Here is a 17,237-nt window from a genome sequence, read left to right on the forward strand (position 1 = left end):
TGTAGATTTCTGATGAATACAATGTTGTTACACCTGAATATTAAAAGGGTAGTTACTTACAAGTAGACAAAATACTGCAAAGGCACCAGATCCTGTCTGATCTTGAAAGCTATGCAACATCTGCTGTGGTTGATACTTGCATGGAAAACCACCAACAAATACCAGGTACTGTGAGCTATATTTCAGAGGATGGGGCTGGGAAACTACCTCTTCCTTGCTTGAGAAAACCCTTTGGAATTCATGGTGCCACTGTTCTCAGACAGGCAACTTGATAGCACATACATACACACTTTTTCTATTTTTTCAGAATATTTTGTTTTATATTGCATAGATTTACACTGGAATAACAACAACAACAACAACAACAACAACAACAACAACAATACACAGACAGACTACAAGCAGAGGCATAACACCGTTGCTCAGATGATTCATTGGAACTTGTGCCACAAATACCATCTGCCTGTGGCAAAGAACTGGTAGGATCACAAGCCAGAAAAAGTTACAGAGAATGAACTCGTCAAGCTACTCTGAGACTTCCAAATTCAGACAGACAGAGTTTTGGAGCATAATACTTCTAACCTCACAATTGTGTTAAAAAACAAAGTGTGGATTGTCAATGTTGCAATCCCAGGTGACAGCAGGATTGAAGAGAAACAACTGGAAAAGCTGACACGATATGAGGATTTAAAGATCAAACCGCAAAGGCTCTGGCACAAGCCAGTAAAGGTGGTCCCAGCGGTGATCGGCACACTGGGTGCAGTGCCTTGGCCTGCACTTAAACACAATTGGCGCTGACAAGATTACCATCTGCCAGCTGCAAAAGGCCACCTTACTGGAATCTGCAGACATTATTCGCCGATACATCACACAGTCCTAGACACTTGGGAAGTGTCCGACGTGTGATCCAATACAACAGCCAGCAGAGTAATCTTGTCTGCTGTGGACTCATCTTGTGGTGTTTCAAATAATAATAATAATCTTTATTTATATCCTGCCACCATCTCCCCGAAGGGAGATGGTGACTTACAAAGGCATTCCAGGATGCATTTATAACATACAGCAGGTAAAAATGGTACATAAGTATAAAACAAGTCATGTAAAGTTATAATAGCAACTCCTGCCAACACATATAGCATAAAATCAAAATAATGCAATTTTAAAAACAACAGTAGATAATACTAGCTGCCTTCAATTCACAATGTGCCAAGTGTCAACTTCACATGGGCCCATTCAGTCTACTTGAGGTCAAAAGCCTGTTTGAGCATCCATATTTCTCCCTTCCCTCTTTGTGTTTCAATATACATCTATTTTAGATTACATGCCTTGACAGGACTCACAGTTTTTGGTTGCTTTACATATAAAACACCCTATACATCACTGACATCATCACCATCATCAGCCCTCCTATAGCTGTTCAGCAGGCATTGGAAATAAATAGATACAGGTCCCACCCTGACCATCAGGTGGGACCCTGCTTGCACTTTAGCCAGCCCTCTCATAGTTGCACTAGCCCAGCCCTCTCATACTTGTCTAGGCCCACTCTGAAATTCCGGCCATTGGTAGTTGAATTTTTCCCGATGGAAATTAGTACTGAAACTGGAATTAAATCTGAAATATGTTTGACTGTTTTATAGTATTATGTCTATGTCTTATAATGGTTATTCCGTATGATTTTGTGTTGGTAATTGAATGCTTTACCTTTCCTGAAAATTGCCCTGAGTCCCCTCGAGGAGGTAAAGTAGTATACAAATAAAATATTATTATTTTACTGACACAAAAGCACAGTATGTCACAGCAAACTAGATCTATATGCTGGATTTCGTATCAAAAAATTACAAGTCGAACACTTCCCAAGCGTCTAGAACTGTGTGATGTATTTTCGAATGATGCATGCAGATCCAAGTAAGATGGCCTTTTGCAGCTGACAGCTCGTGATTTTGTCAATGTTTATTGTTTCCAAGTGCCGGCTGAGATCTTTTAGCAAGGCACCCAGTGCGCCAATGGCTGTGCCGTCGCGCCTGGGGACTATAGCTCTTAGTGAAAGAGGCATGGACGTGACATCTTTCCCCAGGGGATTGCTTCTTGCCCTCCTTTAGGAAACTGGAACTCTCAAAGACCCAAACACTGTAGATAACTCAAAATAAGTTTTATTGTTCACAAAGAGTTATCTCTTTAAGGCAATAAGCTGGAAGTTTCAAAGGGGTGAAAGAAAATGTACATTACAGTCTCTGGTTGTCTTGGGTCCAAGAAGTTTTGAAGCTGAGAAGTTTTTCCAGGTCCCTCTTTCTCAATGGCTGTGAATGCCGGAGCAATCCACAACCCCAGTCCAGATGGCATATGTCTTCCTCTGGTACCAAAGGAACTGGTCTGAAGGCGCTTGAGACTTCCCAACATCGTTCAGGTTGGTCTGAACATGAAGCATAAGTCTCAAGGGTAAAAACCTCAGAATTGGTGCTGAGAGGTAATTTAATCAGGGGCTTTTAGAGCCAAGTCTCTTACTCACGTCCATCTGATAGAAACTCTGATGGCAGAATAAAAAAGGGAAGCACTCCCCTCCTCCAGGAAGAGATGGAGCCAAACAATTGAGCTGAAAAAGCAATTCAACTGGTGCAAACAACACTGATTGACAGCTATAAATAACCAATCAATCCAACTATACATAAGCAGGGTAAAAAGGCAGAATTAAGCATAATACAACTGTTTAAATCTTGCAACTAACAGTTCTACACATAGGTGGCGCCACTCGCTCAGTCACAATGGCCACCACTGGGACCACCTGTACTGGTTTATGCCAGAGCCTTTGCAGTTCAATTTTGAGGTCTTGATATTATTATTATTATTATTTAATTGTGGTGGTGCAATGGGTTAAACTCTTGTGCTGCCAGGACTGAAGACCGACAGGTTGGAGATTCGAATCCAAAGAGAACGCGGATGAGCTCCCTCTGCCAGTTCCAGCTCCCCATGCAGGGACATGAGAGAAGCCTCCCATAAGGATGGAAAAACATCAGAACATTCAGGTGTCCCCTGGGCAACACCCTTGCAGATGGCCAATTCTCTCACACCAGAAGAGACTTACAGTTTCTCAAGTCACTTCTGACATGGAAAAAAAATCACCAACACCACCATCACCAACATCATCATCATTGGTGGATGACTGACCCAATACATGGTTTGCATGTTATAAGGCAGACAAATCAATGTCAAGTTATAGACCGAAATGCAAATGAGCTATTCTATGATCAATGTATTTTGGTTCTTTTGCTCCTTTTTTGCCTCCCATAAAAGAAAGAGTATCATTGTTTCACTTTATTTGATTTTTGTTGGAAGGGTCAGATGCAAAACATTAACACTAGGAATTGTGATGCCCATAGCAGGGGATGAGGTTGAACTAAACTCAACAATGTTGACTTCTTGATGAAACAATGACATCATGATGGGAAGATAAATGCCCCTAAGATACCAGCTGGGCCATCAAAGCATCTGCCAAATGGTTATAATGGGTCCCCATTGAGTTATCAATTTGGAAGGATGCCGTGATTGGAAGGGACTAACAACAAATAGTGTGTCCTGTTCAGATCTGGCTCATTCATACTAGTGTAGGGCCTTGAACTTGAAAAAGCAAACATATTGGTTCCGGTAGGTTATCGTTGCGAGGTTTGTTTGATGTTCCCGCATGTGATGAGAAAAAAAAAATGAGCCCTTTTTTTTGAACAACGAATGGCAGCTTTCCATTATGAAACTTAATGGCATCCCACAGTTATGAGACTTCTCTTTTCTCATCAAAAAGAGAAATTAATTGAAGTTTTACAAGCTGCATGCTTATTTAATCTATTAAAAGCCAGAGCTCTGGCCATTAAAAACAGAGGGGGAAAAACCCTCAAACTAGCCGACAGGCTAATGCTTTGCACTCTTTCTGCCTCTCTTTTTCAGTACAACAGAACTGTATGCAGAGGGAGGTTTCTACCTTGGAGTGGCAGATGAATCTAGCTTCCAGTCTGAACTTTAAAAGAGCAGCCCAGCCTATCTTCCAAATAGGTTTAGCACCTCGAATAACTTCTTTCACACCTTTGGTATCTCCTAGGGTTTAGTTCCATCAGCCCCTATGAATTGTAATACCAAATCCTTTGGATGTTCAAGTCCCATTATAAACAATAGCATAGTAAAATGGTGCCCCTTGTATAGAATAGGGGGGGGGGGGGATCAAATTTCTTTTGTGGATTTTTTTGAGGGGAAATATTTTAAATAGGGATTCTGCTAGTGTACCGTCCACCTCGCTGCACTACAGTCTCCCTACCTGAGCTAGCGGGGGTGGTCTCGAGCCTGGCGTTGGAGTCTCAACAGCTCCTTGTGCTGGGAGACTTCAATATCCATGCCGAGGCGACCCTCACAGGTGCGGCTCAGGACTTCATGTCTGCCATGGCAACCATGGGGCTGTCCCAACAAATATCTGGCCCCACCCACTGTGCTGGACACACATTGGACTTGGTTTTCTGCCAGGGATGGGAACAGGGTGGCGGTGTGGAGGAGTTGTCCATCTCTCCGTTGCCATGGACCGACCACTTCCTGATGAGATTTAGGCTCACTGTGCCCCCTAACCTCTGCAAAGGTGGAGGACCCATTAAGATGGTCCGCCCCAGGAGGCTTATGGATCCGAATGGATTCCTGACGGCTCTTGGGGATTTTCCCGCCACCTCGGTAGGTGACCATGTCGAAGCCTTGGTCGCTCTCTGGAATGGGGAGATGGCCAGGGCTATTGACATGATTGCTCCGGAACGTCCCCTCTCAAGTAGCCGAGCTAAACCAGCCCCTTGGTTTACTGAGCAGCTGGCAGTGATGAAGCGAAGGAAGTGGGAACTAGAGAGCGTGTGGCGCTCGGATCCGAGCGAGTCAAATCGAGCATGGTTTGTGTCCTTTCTTAGGGCATAAGCCGCGGCAATAAAGGCCGCAAAGAAAACCTTCTTTGCGGCCACTATTGCGTCTGCAAAGAACCGTCCAGCGGAGTTGTTTCGGATTGTCAGAGGTCTTTTAACTCCCGCCACCTCAGGCGGGAGCCCTGACAATTCGGTCACACGCTGTGAAGCATTTGCTCGGTTCTTTGCAGACAAAGTCGCCTTGATCCGTTCTGAGCTGGATGCCGCGTTAAATGCAGTCTCCGAGGATGTAACAAGAGCACCTGCTTGTCCTGTTTTGATGGATTCTTTTCAGTTTGTGAAACCCGAGGATGTGGACAAGATACTTGGAGGAATGAGGCCCACCACGTCCATCCTAGACCCCTGCCCATCCTGGCTTCTAAGGGAGGCCAGAGGGGGATTGGCTGAGTGGGTAACAGTGGTGATGAATGCCTCCCTTCGGGAAGGCAAGATTCCAGCGAGCCTAAAACAGGCTGTTATAAAGCCGCTGTTGAAGAAACCATCACTGGACCCCACTAAATTGGACAACTTTCGGCCTGTTTCCAATCTCCCCTTCTTGGGCAAAGTCATGGAAAGCGTGGTGGCCTCACAACTCCAGGTATTCTTGAGAGACACGGATTATCTGGATCCGGCACAGTCTGGTTTCAGACCGGGACATGGTACCGAGATGGTCTTGGTCGCCTTAGTGGATGATCTGCGCCGGGAGCTAGACAGGGGGAGTGTGTCCCTGTTGGTGCTCCTGGACCTCTCAGCGGCCTTCGATACCGTCGACCACGGTATCCTTCTGGGGCGCCTTGCGGAAATGGGCCTTGGGGGCATTGCTTTGCAGTGGCTCCAGTCATTCCTGGAGGGCCGCACCCAGAAGGTGATATTGGGGGACTCCTGTTCTACACCACAACCTTTGACTTGTGGGGTTCCACAGGGTTCCATACTGTCCCCCATGCTGTTTAATATCTACATGAAGCCGCTGGGTGAGATCATCCGGAGTTTCGGGGTGCGGTGTCATCTGTACGCAGATGATGTCCAACTCTGTCACTCCTTCCCACCTGCTACTAAGGAGGCTGTCGAGGTCCTGAACCGGTGCCTGGCCGCTGTAACGGTCTGGATGAGGGCGAACAAACTGAAATTAAATCCAGACAAGACAGAGGTACTCCTGGTCAGTCGCAAGGCCGAACGGGGTACAGGGTTACAGCCTGTGCTGGATGGGGTCGCACTCCCCTTGAAGGCGCAGGTTCGCAGCTTGGGTGTGACCCTGGACTCATCGTTGAGCCTGGATCCCCAGGTGTCAGCGGTGACCAGGGGAGCATTTGCACAGCTCAGGCTCGTGCGCCAGCTGCGCCCGTATCTCGGGAAGTCTGACTTGGCCACGGTGGTACACGCTCTGGTCACATCCCGCCTTGACTACTGCAACGCTCTCTACGTGGGGCTGCCCTTGAAGACGGCCCGGAAGCTTCAGCTGGTTCAGCGTGCGGCAGCCATGTTACTAACTGGAGCGGGTGGCAGGGAGCATACAACGCCCTTGTTGTCCCAGCTCCATTGGCTGCCAATTTGCTACCGGACCCAATTTAAGGTGCTGGTTTTGGCCTACAAAGCCCTAAACGGTTCCGGCCCAAAATACCTTTCGGACCGCATCTTGGCCTACGAGCCCACAAGGACCTTGAGATCGTCTGGGGAGGCCCTTCTCTCGATCCCGCCTGCCTCACAGGCACGTCTGGCGGGGACGAGGGAGAGGGCCTTCTCGGTGGTGGCCCCCCGGCTGTGGAACACTCTCCCTGCAGACATCAGACAGGCGCCCTCCCTCATGTCCTTCCGAAAAAGCCTCAAGACATGGCTGTTGAGAAGGCATTTAATTAAGTGCTAACAATGTGGTAAAGATGACTGGAATGGAACAAGGAATATGAGATTGGTTATGATTCCACTATGAGACGAAGCGGATTTTTAGTGTAGTTTTGTAATTGTTATGTAGTTTATATGTTGTTGTAATTGCCTCTCTGTAAATTGTCTTTTATATGTGTGTACACCGCCATGAGTCGCCCTAACGGGGTGAGAATGGCGGTTAATAAATGCATCAAATAAATAAATAAATAAATAAATACATGGACGGTTGAATCCATGAATGCAGAATCCATGGATATAGAGAGCTGACTGTATAGATCAGGGGTCCTCAAACTAAGGCCCGGGGGCCCAATACGGCCCTCCAAGGTCATTTACCCGGCCCTCGCTCAGGGTCACCTTAAGTCTAAAATGACTTGATAGCACACAACAATAACAACAACAATCCTATCTCATCAGCTAAAAGCAAGCCCACACTTTCCATTGAAATACTAATTGTTTATATTTCTTAAAATTGTTCTTCATTTTAATTATGCATTGTTTTTAAGTGTTTTTTCCCCACTACAAATAAGATATGTGCAGTGTGCATAAGAATTCATTCTTTTCTCTTTTTCAAACTAGCTTGGAAACCCGGCGATGCCCGGGTTACTTGAGAAAGGCATTGTTTGTTTTGGGAAGTTTGGTAATATCCCTGGATGCAGGGTGAACTACAATTCCCACCCCCTCAAACCCCTCCAGTATGTTATGTTGGCCCAGGTTATTTGAAAAAGGCACTTTTTGTTTTGGGGTGTTAGGTAATATCAGTTTGGTAATTTGTAGCCAGTCTTTCCTGTTGTTTTTATGAATGTTCCCATTAGAAAATGCATAAGGATGTGGGTGAACTGCAATTCCCAAAATCATGGGCATCTGTGGCATCTTTGGTTGGCTTCACAGTGCTCTCTGGATGTAGGTGAACTACAACTCCTCTAAATCATGGTGAATTTTTCCTAAAACTCTTGTTCAGTTGCTGATCAATTCCTATTTGTTGTGTACCATACAAATGGGTAGGAAAGGGTTAAGGGAGAGGCAGTGGGTGGGTCATGCAAATTTGGAGAGAGAAAGGAACCCTGGGATGTCCATTCTGGTGAAAAAACCAGAACATCTAGGATGAAATGGCTCCCAAATAAAAGCATTCCTTGGGTGGCTGGTGTTTGGGGAGGACATTGGCAGGGGTTGGCTACATGTTCACAGCGCTCACTATAATCTGCAATGTTATAGTGATTGAGTGAGTTGAGTCAAGGTTGAGTGAGTGCCTTCGGAGGATTCTCAGCACTTGGAACTATAGCCTGTGTGTGGATTCAGGAGACTGTCTGTGTAAGTGGATACCTCCTCCACATACATACATTTTCACTTTTATTATGTGTATAGATTATAATCCGGCCTTACAACAGTTTGAGGGAGTGACCTGGCTCTCTGCTTAAAAAGTTTGAGGACCCCTGGTATAGATTAAATTCCCTAGTGTCTTTTCTAGAAATCTCTTGGTCTTTAAGTACAATTCTTTGGTCAATTTCTACAGAGTCACTCTGGGGGACCTAGAGATTGGTCTACAGCTGCAGCCGGACTACACATAGACAAAATCACCCGAAAAAACAGCTAAAATGGCAGCCAGAAGTGGTATTATATCATTTCAGGAGCTCTGAAATGTGCTGGTGTGGATCGCTGAGGGAACTCAAGAAGGAAAAATGCTATCTGTCTTGTTTACAGTTGACCAACTTGACTTCCCTTGTCTGGCCCCTGAGGAATCTATATAACAACCAAGTAACAACAGTAAGAACAAACCACAGAACAACAGACTGGCTTAAGATTAGGAAAGGAGTACGGCAGGGTGTGTACTCTCACCTTATCTATTTAACTTATACGCAGAACACATCATGCAACGTACAGGGCTTGACAAATCCAAGGCTGGAGTTAACAACCTTAGATATGCAGATGATACCACTGATGGCCGAAAGTGAGGAGGAGCGAAAGAGCCTTATAACCAAGGTGAAAGAAGAAAGTGCAAAAGCTGAGTTGGAAGTTAAACATTAAAAATAACACAAGATTTTGGCAACCAGACTGATTGATAACTGGGAAATAGAGGGAGAAAATGTGGGGACTTTGTATTTCTAGGCACAAAGATGACAGCAGACCCAGACTGCATCCAGGAAATCAGGTGACATTTCCTTCTTGGGAGGAGAGCAATGACCAATCTTGATAAAATAATGAAGAGTAGAGACATCACACTAACAACGAAGGTCTGCATAGTTAAAGCAATGGTATTCCCTGTAGTAACCTATGGATGTGAGAGCTGGACCATAAGGAAGGATGAGCGAAGGAAGATAGACGCTTTTGAACTGTGGTGCTAGAGGACCGCAAGAAGATCCAACCAGTTCATACTCCAGGAAATAAAGTCCGACTGCTCACTAGAGGGAAGGATATTAGAGACAAAGATGAAGTACTTTGGCCACATTATGAGAAGACAGGAAAGCTTGGTGAAGATAGTGATGCTGTGGAAAATGGAAGGAAAAAGGAAAAGGGGCCGACCAAGAGCAAGGTGGATGGATGTTATCCTTGAAGTGACTGGATTGACCTTGAAGGAGCTGTGGATGGCCACAGCCAACAAGGAGCTCTGGAGTCGGCTGGTACATGAGGTCACAAAGAGTCAGAAACGACTGAATGAATAAACAACAACTTCCTGCCTATATTAGGTCTTCTTGCCTATATTAGGTCTGGGTCGATTCATCTACCACCTATATATACCTCTGACATATTCCATGATATTATATAATTTCTATGATATGGGTTCCTGAAATCAGTGCCCTCCAGATGTGTTGGGCTATAACTCATATCATGGTGGTAGATGTCATTTAACACATCTGGAAGAATTTGAGGAAGGCTGATCTACATTCAGCCAGTCTCAGGGCTACCATTCAGGAGTTGCCCAACTTGGCTTGAGCCTCAATACATACAAAGATTATGCTGTGCCCATGAGCTGTACTCTTTTTCAAAATAGAAAATAGCTGATGGGACAAGAATCAATGTCTCAATTGCATCATAGACCTTCAGAAGCAACACATGAGATCTCTCATTGATCTTAAGACTGTAGCTTAAGATCCAGCTCCACTGGCTGCCAGTTTGCTACCGGGCCCAATTCAAAGTGCTGGCTTTGGCCTATAAAGCCCTAAACAGTTCTGGCCCAATTTACCTGCCTGAACGTATCTCCCTTACGAACCATCGAGAACTTTAAGATCGTCTGAGGAGGCCCTGCTCTCGGTCCCGCCTTTGTCACGACTACGTTTGGCGGGGATGAAAGACAGGGCCTTCTCAGTGGTGGCCCCTCGGCTATGGAACACCCTCCCTAGGGAGATCAGATCTGCTCCCTCACTCTTAACGTTTCGTAGGCAAGTAAAAACATGGCTGTTCGAGCAAGCGTTCACAAATGCAGAGTAGCTAATATAGGAAATCGAATGACTTGACAATGGAACTGGACAAAGCTTGATAATAAGGAGACGCTAATGATGTTGTTTTTATTGCTCTAGTGGTGTTTTATAGGGCTGGGCGGTTTCGTTTCGTTAATTCGTAATTTGTTAAAAATTTGTTATTTTTTTTGTTAATGAGGCGATAACGAACCATTCTGGAGCAGCTTAAAAACGAAACAAATTTTTCAATTCGTTTCGTAAATGCTTCGTATTTTGTTATGTATTCGTTTCGTTATTGGTTTGAGGTCGTTTCGTTATTATTTCCGCATGTCTGGGGCAAGTTTTATAGTTGTTTTTTGTTTAATTAGTGAAAAAAAATTATAATATCACACCAACAGTCAACAACAGAGGGAGAGGGAAGCTTCAGAAGTTCCCCCTGTCCCATTTGGAGGTTTTTTAGCGTATTGCGCGGTCGCGTCCGCCATTAACGAATCGATTTGTTATTGTTTCGTTATTGTTTTGTAATTTTTTTACCATTTACGAAATTTTGTAAATATCGAACTTTTTTTTTAAAAAAATTCAGAATTCTTTTAAATATCGAAACGCAAAAAAACCCAAAAAACGAATCGATTTTAGAAACAATTTTTTCCGTTGTTACCCAGGCCTAGTGTTTTATACTGTTTAATGTCTTAATTTTATATTATGTTTTATGTGTACTGATTTGTTGGAAACTGCCTTGAGTCGCCGATTGGCTGAGAAAGGTGGTATACAAATACAGTAAATAAATAAATAAATAATAAATAATAGCTTGAATGTAGTCTAACGTTACTTTCAATTTTCCACCTGAGAAAAATTCAAATAAAAGGGAGAAAAACAAATAATTTGCTCCTATTTTTGAAAGGCTCTAAGAGGCTGCTCTGGAATGTTCTAATTGAGGATCCACCTCCAAATTTTCTCAAAGTTTCATTTTGAAATTTTAGAGGTGACTCGGTAGGTTCACCCTTGGGAATCTAAATCACCTTCCACGGCCTCTGCTGCTTATTATTGTTTCTCCACAAATGTCAAACAGCACTTTAAATATTCCAGGCAGACCTCCGCCTCTTATTTAATTTTTTAAGAAAGAAGGTAATTAGGATTCGTGTTTAATTGAGCTCACACTGGAGGGTGAGTCAAAGGCAAGACAAAGAGATGGCCGATAAAGCAGTACTTGTTAATAGCAGAAGGGTTATCAAAGCTTTCCAATGATGAAAAGCAGTTTCTGTTTTTTGAAAGGATGCTATTCTTTCCTTTTCATCCTGCCATTTGAAGAATGGATGAGGGGATGTATGGCATACTAAACTTCTGCAGCTAAAATATAGGTGTGGGGGAGGACACAGTTAAATTTTGTATTAAAAAGAATTAATGCCGCAAACATTTTCTGGTACTATCCATAGGTCTCTGAAACACAGGTGAAAAAGAAGAGAGGATTGTCTACCTACCTACCTACCTACCTATGTTCTGTAGCGTGCTGGGCTTGAAATGAATTGCTTTTAAGATAGGACGTATAACTTTAGCCCAGCGGGAAGCCAGGGGGCCCGAAGAGAAGCTCTTAGAGATTTTCCCCCCATAAACAATCTTTAGAGGATTTGTGAAATATAACGAAGTCTTTTATTGGTGAACAATCAACAGAAACTTCCTTTGTCTTCAAAAGGTTAAACAAATACTTCCAGGCTTTTGTGCAACTGGTGGCTTCTAACTGTTTCTTTGCTTTACTTCAAAGGAAAATCCCTTTCTAGCTCCTTCCAGGCTAACTGTGAACCTAAACCTAACTCATGTGGATCCACTACCGGGCTGAATCATAGAATCATAGAATCAAAGAGTTGGAAGAGACCTCATGGGCCATCCAGTCCAACCCCCTGCCAAGAAGCAGGAATATTGCATTCAAATCACCCCTGACAAATGGCCATCCAGCCTCTGCTTAAAAGCTTCCAAAGAAGGAGCCTCCACCACACTCCGGGGCAGAGAGTTCCACTGCTGAACGGCTCTCACAGTCAGGAAGTTCTTCCTCATGTTCAGATGGAATCTCCTCTCTTGTAGTTTGGAGCCATTGTTCCGCGTACTAGTCTCCAGGGAAGCAGAAAACAAGCTTGCTCCCTCCTCCCTGTGGCTTCCTCTCACATATTTATACATGGCTATCATATCCCCTCTCAGCCTTCTCTTCTTCAGGCTAAACATGCCCAGCTCGTTAAGCCGCTCCTCATAGGGCTTGTTCTCCAGACCTTTTATCATTTTAGTCGCTTTCCTCTGGACACATTCCAGCTTGTCAATATCTCTCTTGAATTGTGGTGCCCAGAATTGGACACAATATTCCAGATGTGGTCTAACCAAAACAGAATAGAGGGGTAGCATTACTTCCCTAGATCTAGACACTATGCTCCTATTGATGCAGGCCAAAATCCCATTGGCTTTTTTTGCCGCCACATCACATTGTTGGCTCATGTTTAACTTGTTGTCCACGAGGACTCCAAGATCTTTTTCACACGTACTGCTCTCGAGCCAGGCATCCCCCATTCTGTATCTTTGCATTTCGTTTTTCCTGCCAAAGTGGAGTATCTTGCATTTGTCACTGTTGAACTTCATTTTTTTAGTTTTGGCCCATCTCTCTAATCTGTCAAGATCGTTTTGAATCCTGCTCCTGTCCTCTGGAGTATTGGCTATCCCTCCCAATTTGGTGTCGTCTGCAAACTTGATGATCCTGCCTTCTAACCCTTCATCTAAGTCATTAATAAAGATGTTGAACAGGACCGGGCCCAGGATGGAACCCTGCGGCACTCCGCTCGTCACTTCTTTCCAGGATGAAGAGGAAGCATTGGGGAGAATCACCCTCTGAAATGAATTGCTTTTAAGATAGGACGTATAACTTTAGCCCAGCGGGAAGCCAGGGGGCCCGAAGAGAAGCTCTAAGAGATCCCCCCCCCCATAAACAATCTTTAGAGGATTTGTGAAATATAACAAAGTCTTTTATTGGTGAACAATCAACAGAAACTTCCTTTGTTTTAAAAGGTTAAACAAATACTTCCACGCTTTTGTGCAACTGGTGGCTTCTGTTTCTTTGCTTTACTTCAAAGGAAAATCCCTTTCTAGCTCCTCCCAGGCTAACTGTGAACCTAAACCTAACTCATGTGGATCCACTACCGGGCTGAACTGCGTCTCAAAACAGAGTGGACCTACCAGTAGGCCTGTAGTCACTTAGCTGGAGTTCTTGATGTTTAAATTATTATTATTATTATTATTATTATTATTATTATTACTACTACTATTATTAACTTTATTTATACCCCGCTAACATCTCCTGAAGGACTCGATGTGGCTTACAAAGGCCAAGGCCACCAACAAAACAACAGCATACAAATACAACAGTAAAACTCATAATGCAAATAATAAAACATCAAGCAAAACAATAAAACACTAAAAACAATGACACCATAATGCATTTAAAACCTAAGGCTGGGCCAAATGTAATGGACAAATTTAAAAAGTGCTGGACATGACAGGTGAAATGTAGAGGTTTTTGGAGGTAGATGCAATATGCAGACAGTCCTAAATCCCTAACAAAGTGCAAATGGGACATGATGCTAAGGGTTTCCTATTCTGGAAAGGCACACTGGAACAGCCAGGTATTCGGGCTCTTCCTAAAGACTGCCAACGTTGGGGCTTGTCTGATGTCCTTGGGGAGAGAGTTCCAGAGTCGGGGGGCCACCACAGAGAAGGCCCTGTCCCTCGTCCCCACCAAACGCACTTGCGATGCAGGTGGGATCGTGAGCAGGGTCTCTCCAGATGATCGAAGGGATCGTGTGGGTTCATATATGGAGATTCGGTCACACGGGTAGGCAGGTCCCAAACCGTTTAGAGCTTTGTAGGTAAGCACCTGCACCTTGAACTGGGACCGGAAGATGTTATTCCCTCCGAAATTCCTCAGGGCTTAAGGCTGTTTCCCTGGGAACCTTTGGGAATCTTTAGATGCTCTTAAGACTGTTCTCCCCCGGGAAGTCTTAAGGGTTGAAGCCTTTGTACAGGAGAAGTCTGTATATGTCCTGTACATTGACTTTCTTTGCTGAGACAAAATGGCTCCCTTCCCTTCTCAATTGTCCTGAACAGGGGGCGGAACCAAACTTAACGATGATGGACAGGGGACCTGCCCTATAACTGCAAACTTTAACAGGAAGCCACCCTTCAGAATCCCAAGCCTTGGGCTGCAAGCAAACACTTAATACAAAGCAAATAAAGTGGGAGCTTCTGGTACAGCTGTACCAGCACTATCTATCTATCTATCTATCTATGTATCTAGAGGAGTGGTCCCCAATCTAAGTTCTGTCTGCCAGATGTGGCTCTCCAAGGACATTTCTCCACCGTTCCCCTAAACTTTAGAAGTAGGGTTGTCAGGCCCACACTTCTCATTGAAATATTGGTTAGTTTATGTTGGTTAAAATTGCTCTTCATTTTAAATATTGCATTGTTACCCTGGGCCGAATCTAGCCTGCCATGTCACTTAATGTGGCCTTTAAATGTAGACCTGATGCGAGTTGTGATACAGTGACATCTGGGAGGCTGCAGCTTGCGCTGTTTAGACAGAATAGTAGGGTTTGACTTTAGATCAGGAGTGAACAAACTTGAGTCGTCCAGGTGTTTTGGACTTCAACTCCCGCAATTCCTAACAGCCTCACCAACTATGCCTGTTCCTGGAGAAGTCAGATCTGACCAAGGTAGAACATGTCATGGTTTCATCCCGGTTGTGACTACTACCATGTACTTTATGTGGGTCTGCCTTTGAAAAATGCTCAGAAACTTCTCTAACTGGGGCTGGCTACAGGGAGCATGCACTTCCGCTGTTTCAGTAGCTTCACTGACTGCCAGCACGTTTCCAGGCACAATTCAGAATGCTGTTTTGTCCTATCCGTCTCCGGGCCAGGTTATCTGAAGAACCATATCTCTTTCTATGAACTTGGTAGGCATCTGTTATCGCCTGGGGAGGGCCTTCTCTCTGTCCCCCAATGTCCCGCTCAAGCACATTTGGTGGAAACAAGGGAGAAGAGGGCGTTTTTGGTGGCTGCAAGCAAGCAGAATATATATATATTAGGCCTGGGTAACAACGCAAAAATTTGTTTCTAAAATCGATTTGTATTTGGGGTTTTTTTTTGTTTCGATATTTAAAATAATTACAAAATTTTCCCTTTAAAAAGTTCGGTATTTACGAAATTTCGTTAATATTTACAAAACATTTTGTAAAGATGGCGCCCTTTTTTTTCAATATTTTTTCAATATTTTTTTCAATATTTTTTAATTTAATTATTAATTTAGTAGAATAGGGAGGAGAAATTATTATTAAGGAGGGAAGGCAAGCACTCACTCACTCTGGTGGGCCCTCAAGCGCTGCCGCCGGCTCCTCCGAAGCAATGCGAAATTGGGAGAAGGGCTCCCCAAAGGCCATCTAGCCCAGCCCTCCGCTAAGGAATTGGGAGAACGAAGCACACCCACCGCAAAGGTGAGGAAGGAGGGACGGGCCGCCTTCCCGCTGAGGGTCGCTCGCCCTCTCGCTCGCTTGCTCAGCCGGTGCCTTCCCCGCCCTCTCCTCCTCCTCCTCCTCCTCCTCCTCCTCTTTCAGGCTCTGATTGGCTAAGGAGAGGAGAGAGAGGAGAGCTCCCAGCAAGCATCTAGCCAAGCCATCTTACGTATTTCCGAAATGGACGGAAATACAAAATTTTTTGGCGCATGCGTTTCGATATTTAAAAACACTTCCGGGTTTAAAAATAAGTTTTGTAATCGTTTTGTAATTGCTAAAATTAACGAATATTTAACGAATTACAAAATTAACGAACGAAATCGCCCAGGCCTAATATATATGCTTTGGATTAACTCTTCCAGGAGTGGATTTCCTTTCCAAGGGGTAGATTTCTCTTACTTCCAGTTGTCTCAGCCGTGTTCTTAACTATGAGTCATTTGTAGGTTGGATGTTTGTAACTTGGGGACTGTCTTTATTTCTGACCTAACACAAACAGTACTGTTTAATTGCTTTTTTTTAAAGTTTGTATTTCCTTTGTTTCAAATTGATCAAAGTGTGTAGCTGTAGCTGTGTTGAGTCCCCTCGGGTATAAATAAAGTAAGTAAATAAGTAAATAAATAGATTCTTAGTCTTATTGTAGGTGACGGGGAAATAAAGAAGGCAATAGTTTAGTTTCAAGGAGATATATATATGTGTGTGTGTGTGTGTTATCCCACCCTCCCCTCCTTGTACATGCCATTTATACAGCAAACTACAGAAGTTACATTTGAAATATCAATTTCAGTCTTAATTTTTCCACTCCACATCTTAGCATATTCGCTAAATAATTCCTTACTGGTTCCCACTTCCTCTTAATTATTGTAACCTTTTCAATTTTATCTTTATTGTTCCATTTGCAATTTGCTATTTCCACATTTAACATATTAACTATATACTTATACCAATTTGTCAGAGTCCATTTTGTTTTATCGTTCCAACTCCTCACTAAAACAGTTTGTGCACACGCTATTAATCTGTCAGCCAATTTTTCTTTTTGTATATTCTTCACTCCTGTTTTCCTTGCATGTAGTACATTTTTATTAACTATTACTATTTGTAGATTTAAAATTCTATTGATTTCTCCTTCAATCATTCTCCAGTATTCTTGCATTTGATTGCATTCCCATATCATGTGATTAAACACCCCTCTTTGTTCACAACCACACCAATATCTGTCTTTTCTCCCCAGTTAGAAACGTGAAAGTTGTGTAGGAGTTCTGAACAATGTAATGGGGAAAATAAAACGAGCCTACTTCTGCATCTCTCTGTCCCCCATCATATGCCTGCTACCCACATGTTCGGACATTTAGACCACACCTGGAATATTGTGTCCAATTCTGGGCACCACAATTCAAGAGAGATATTGACAAGCTGGAATGTGTCCAGAGGAGGGCGACTAAAATGATTAAGGGTCTGGAGAACAAGCCCTATGAAGAACAGCTTAAAGAGCTGGGCATGTTTAGCCTGAAGAAGAGA

General features: G+C 43.7%; 1 protein-coding gene across 5 annotated transcripts in view; it reads right to left on the reverse strand.

Annotated features, from left to right (window-relative positions):
* CSMD2 (CUB and Sushi multiple domains 2) overlaps window positions 1-17,237 on the reverse strand; it is a 984,984-nt gene that overhangs the window by 290,566 nt on the left and 677,181 nt on the right. The window lies entirely within an intron of this gene.

Source organism: Anolis sagrei, chromosome X (genome assembly GCF_037176765.1).
Source record: "Anolis sagrei isolate rAnoSag1 chromosome X, rAnoSag1.mat, whole genome shotgun sequence".
NCBI lineage: Eukaryota > Metazoa > Chordata > Lepidosauria > Squamata > Dactyloidae > Anolis > Anolis sagrei.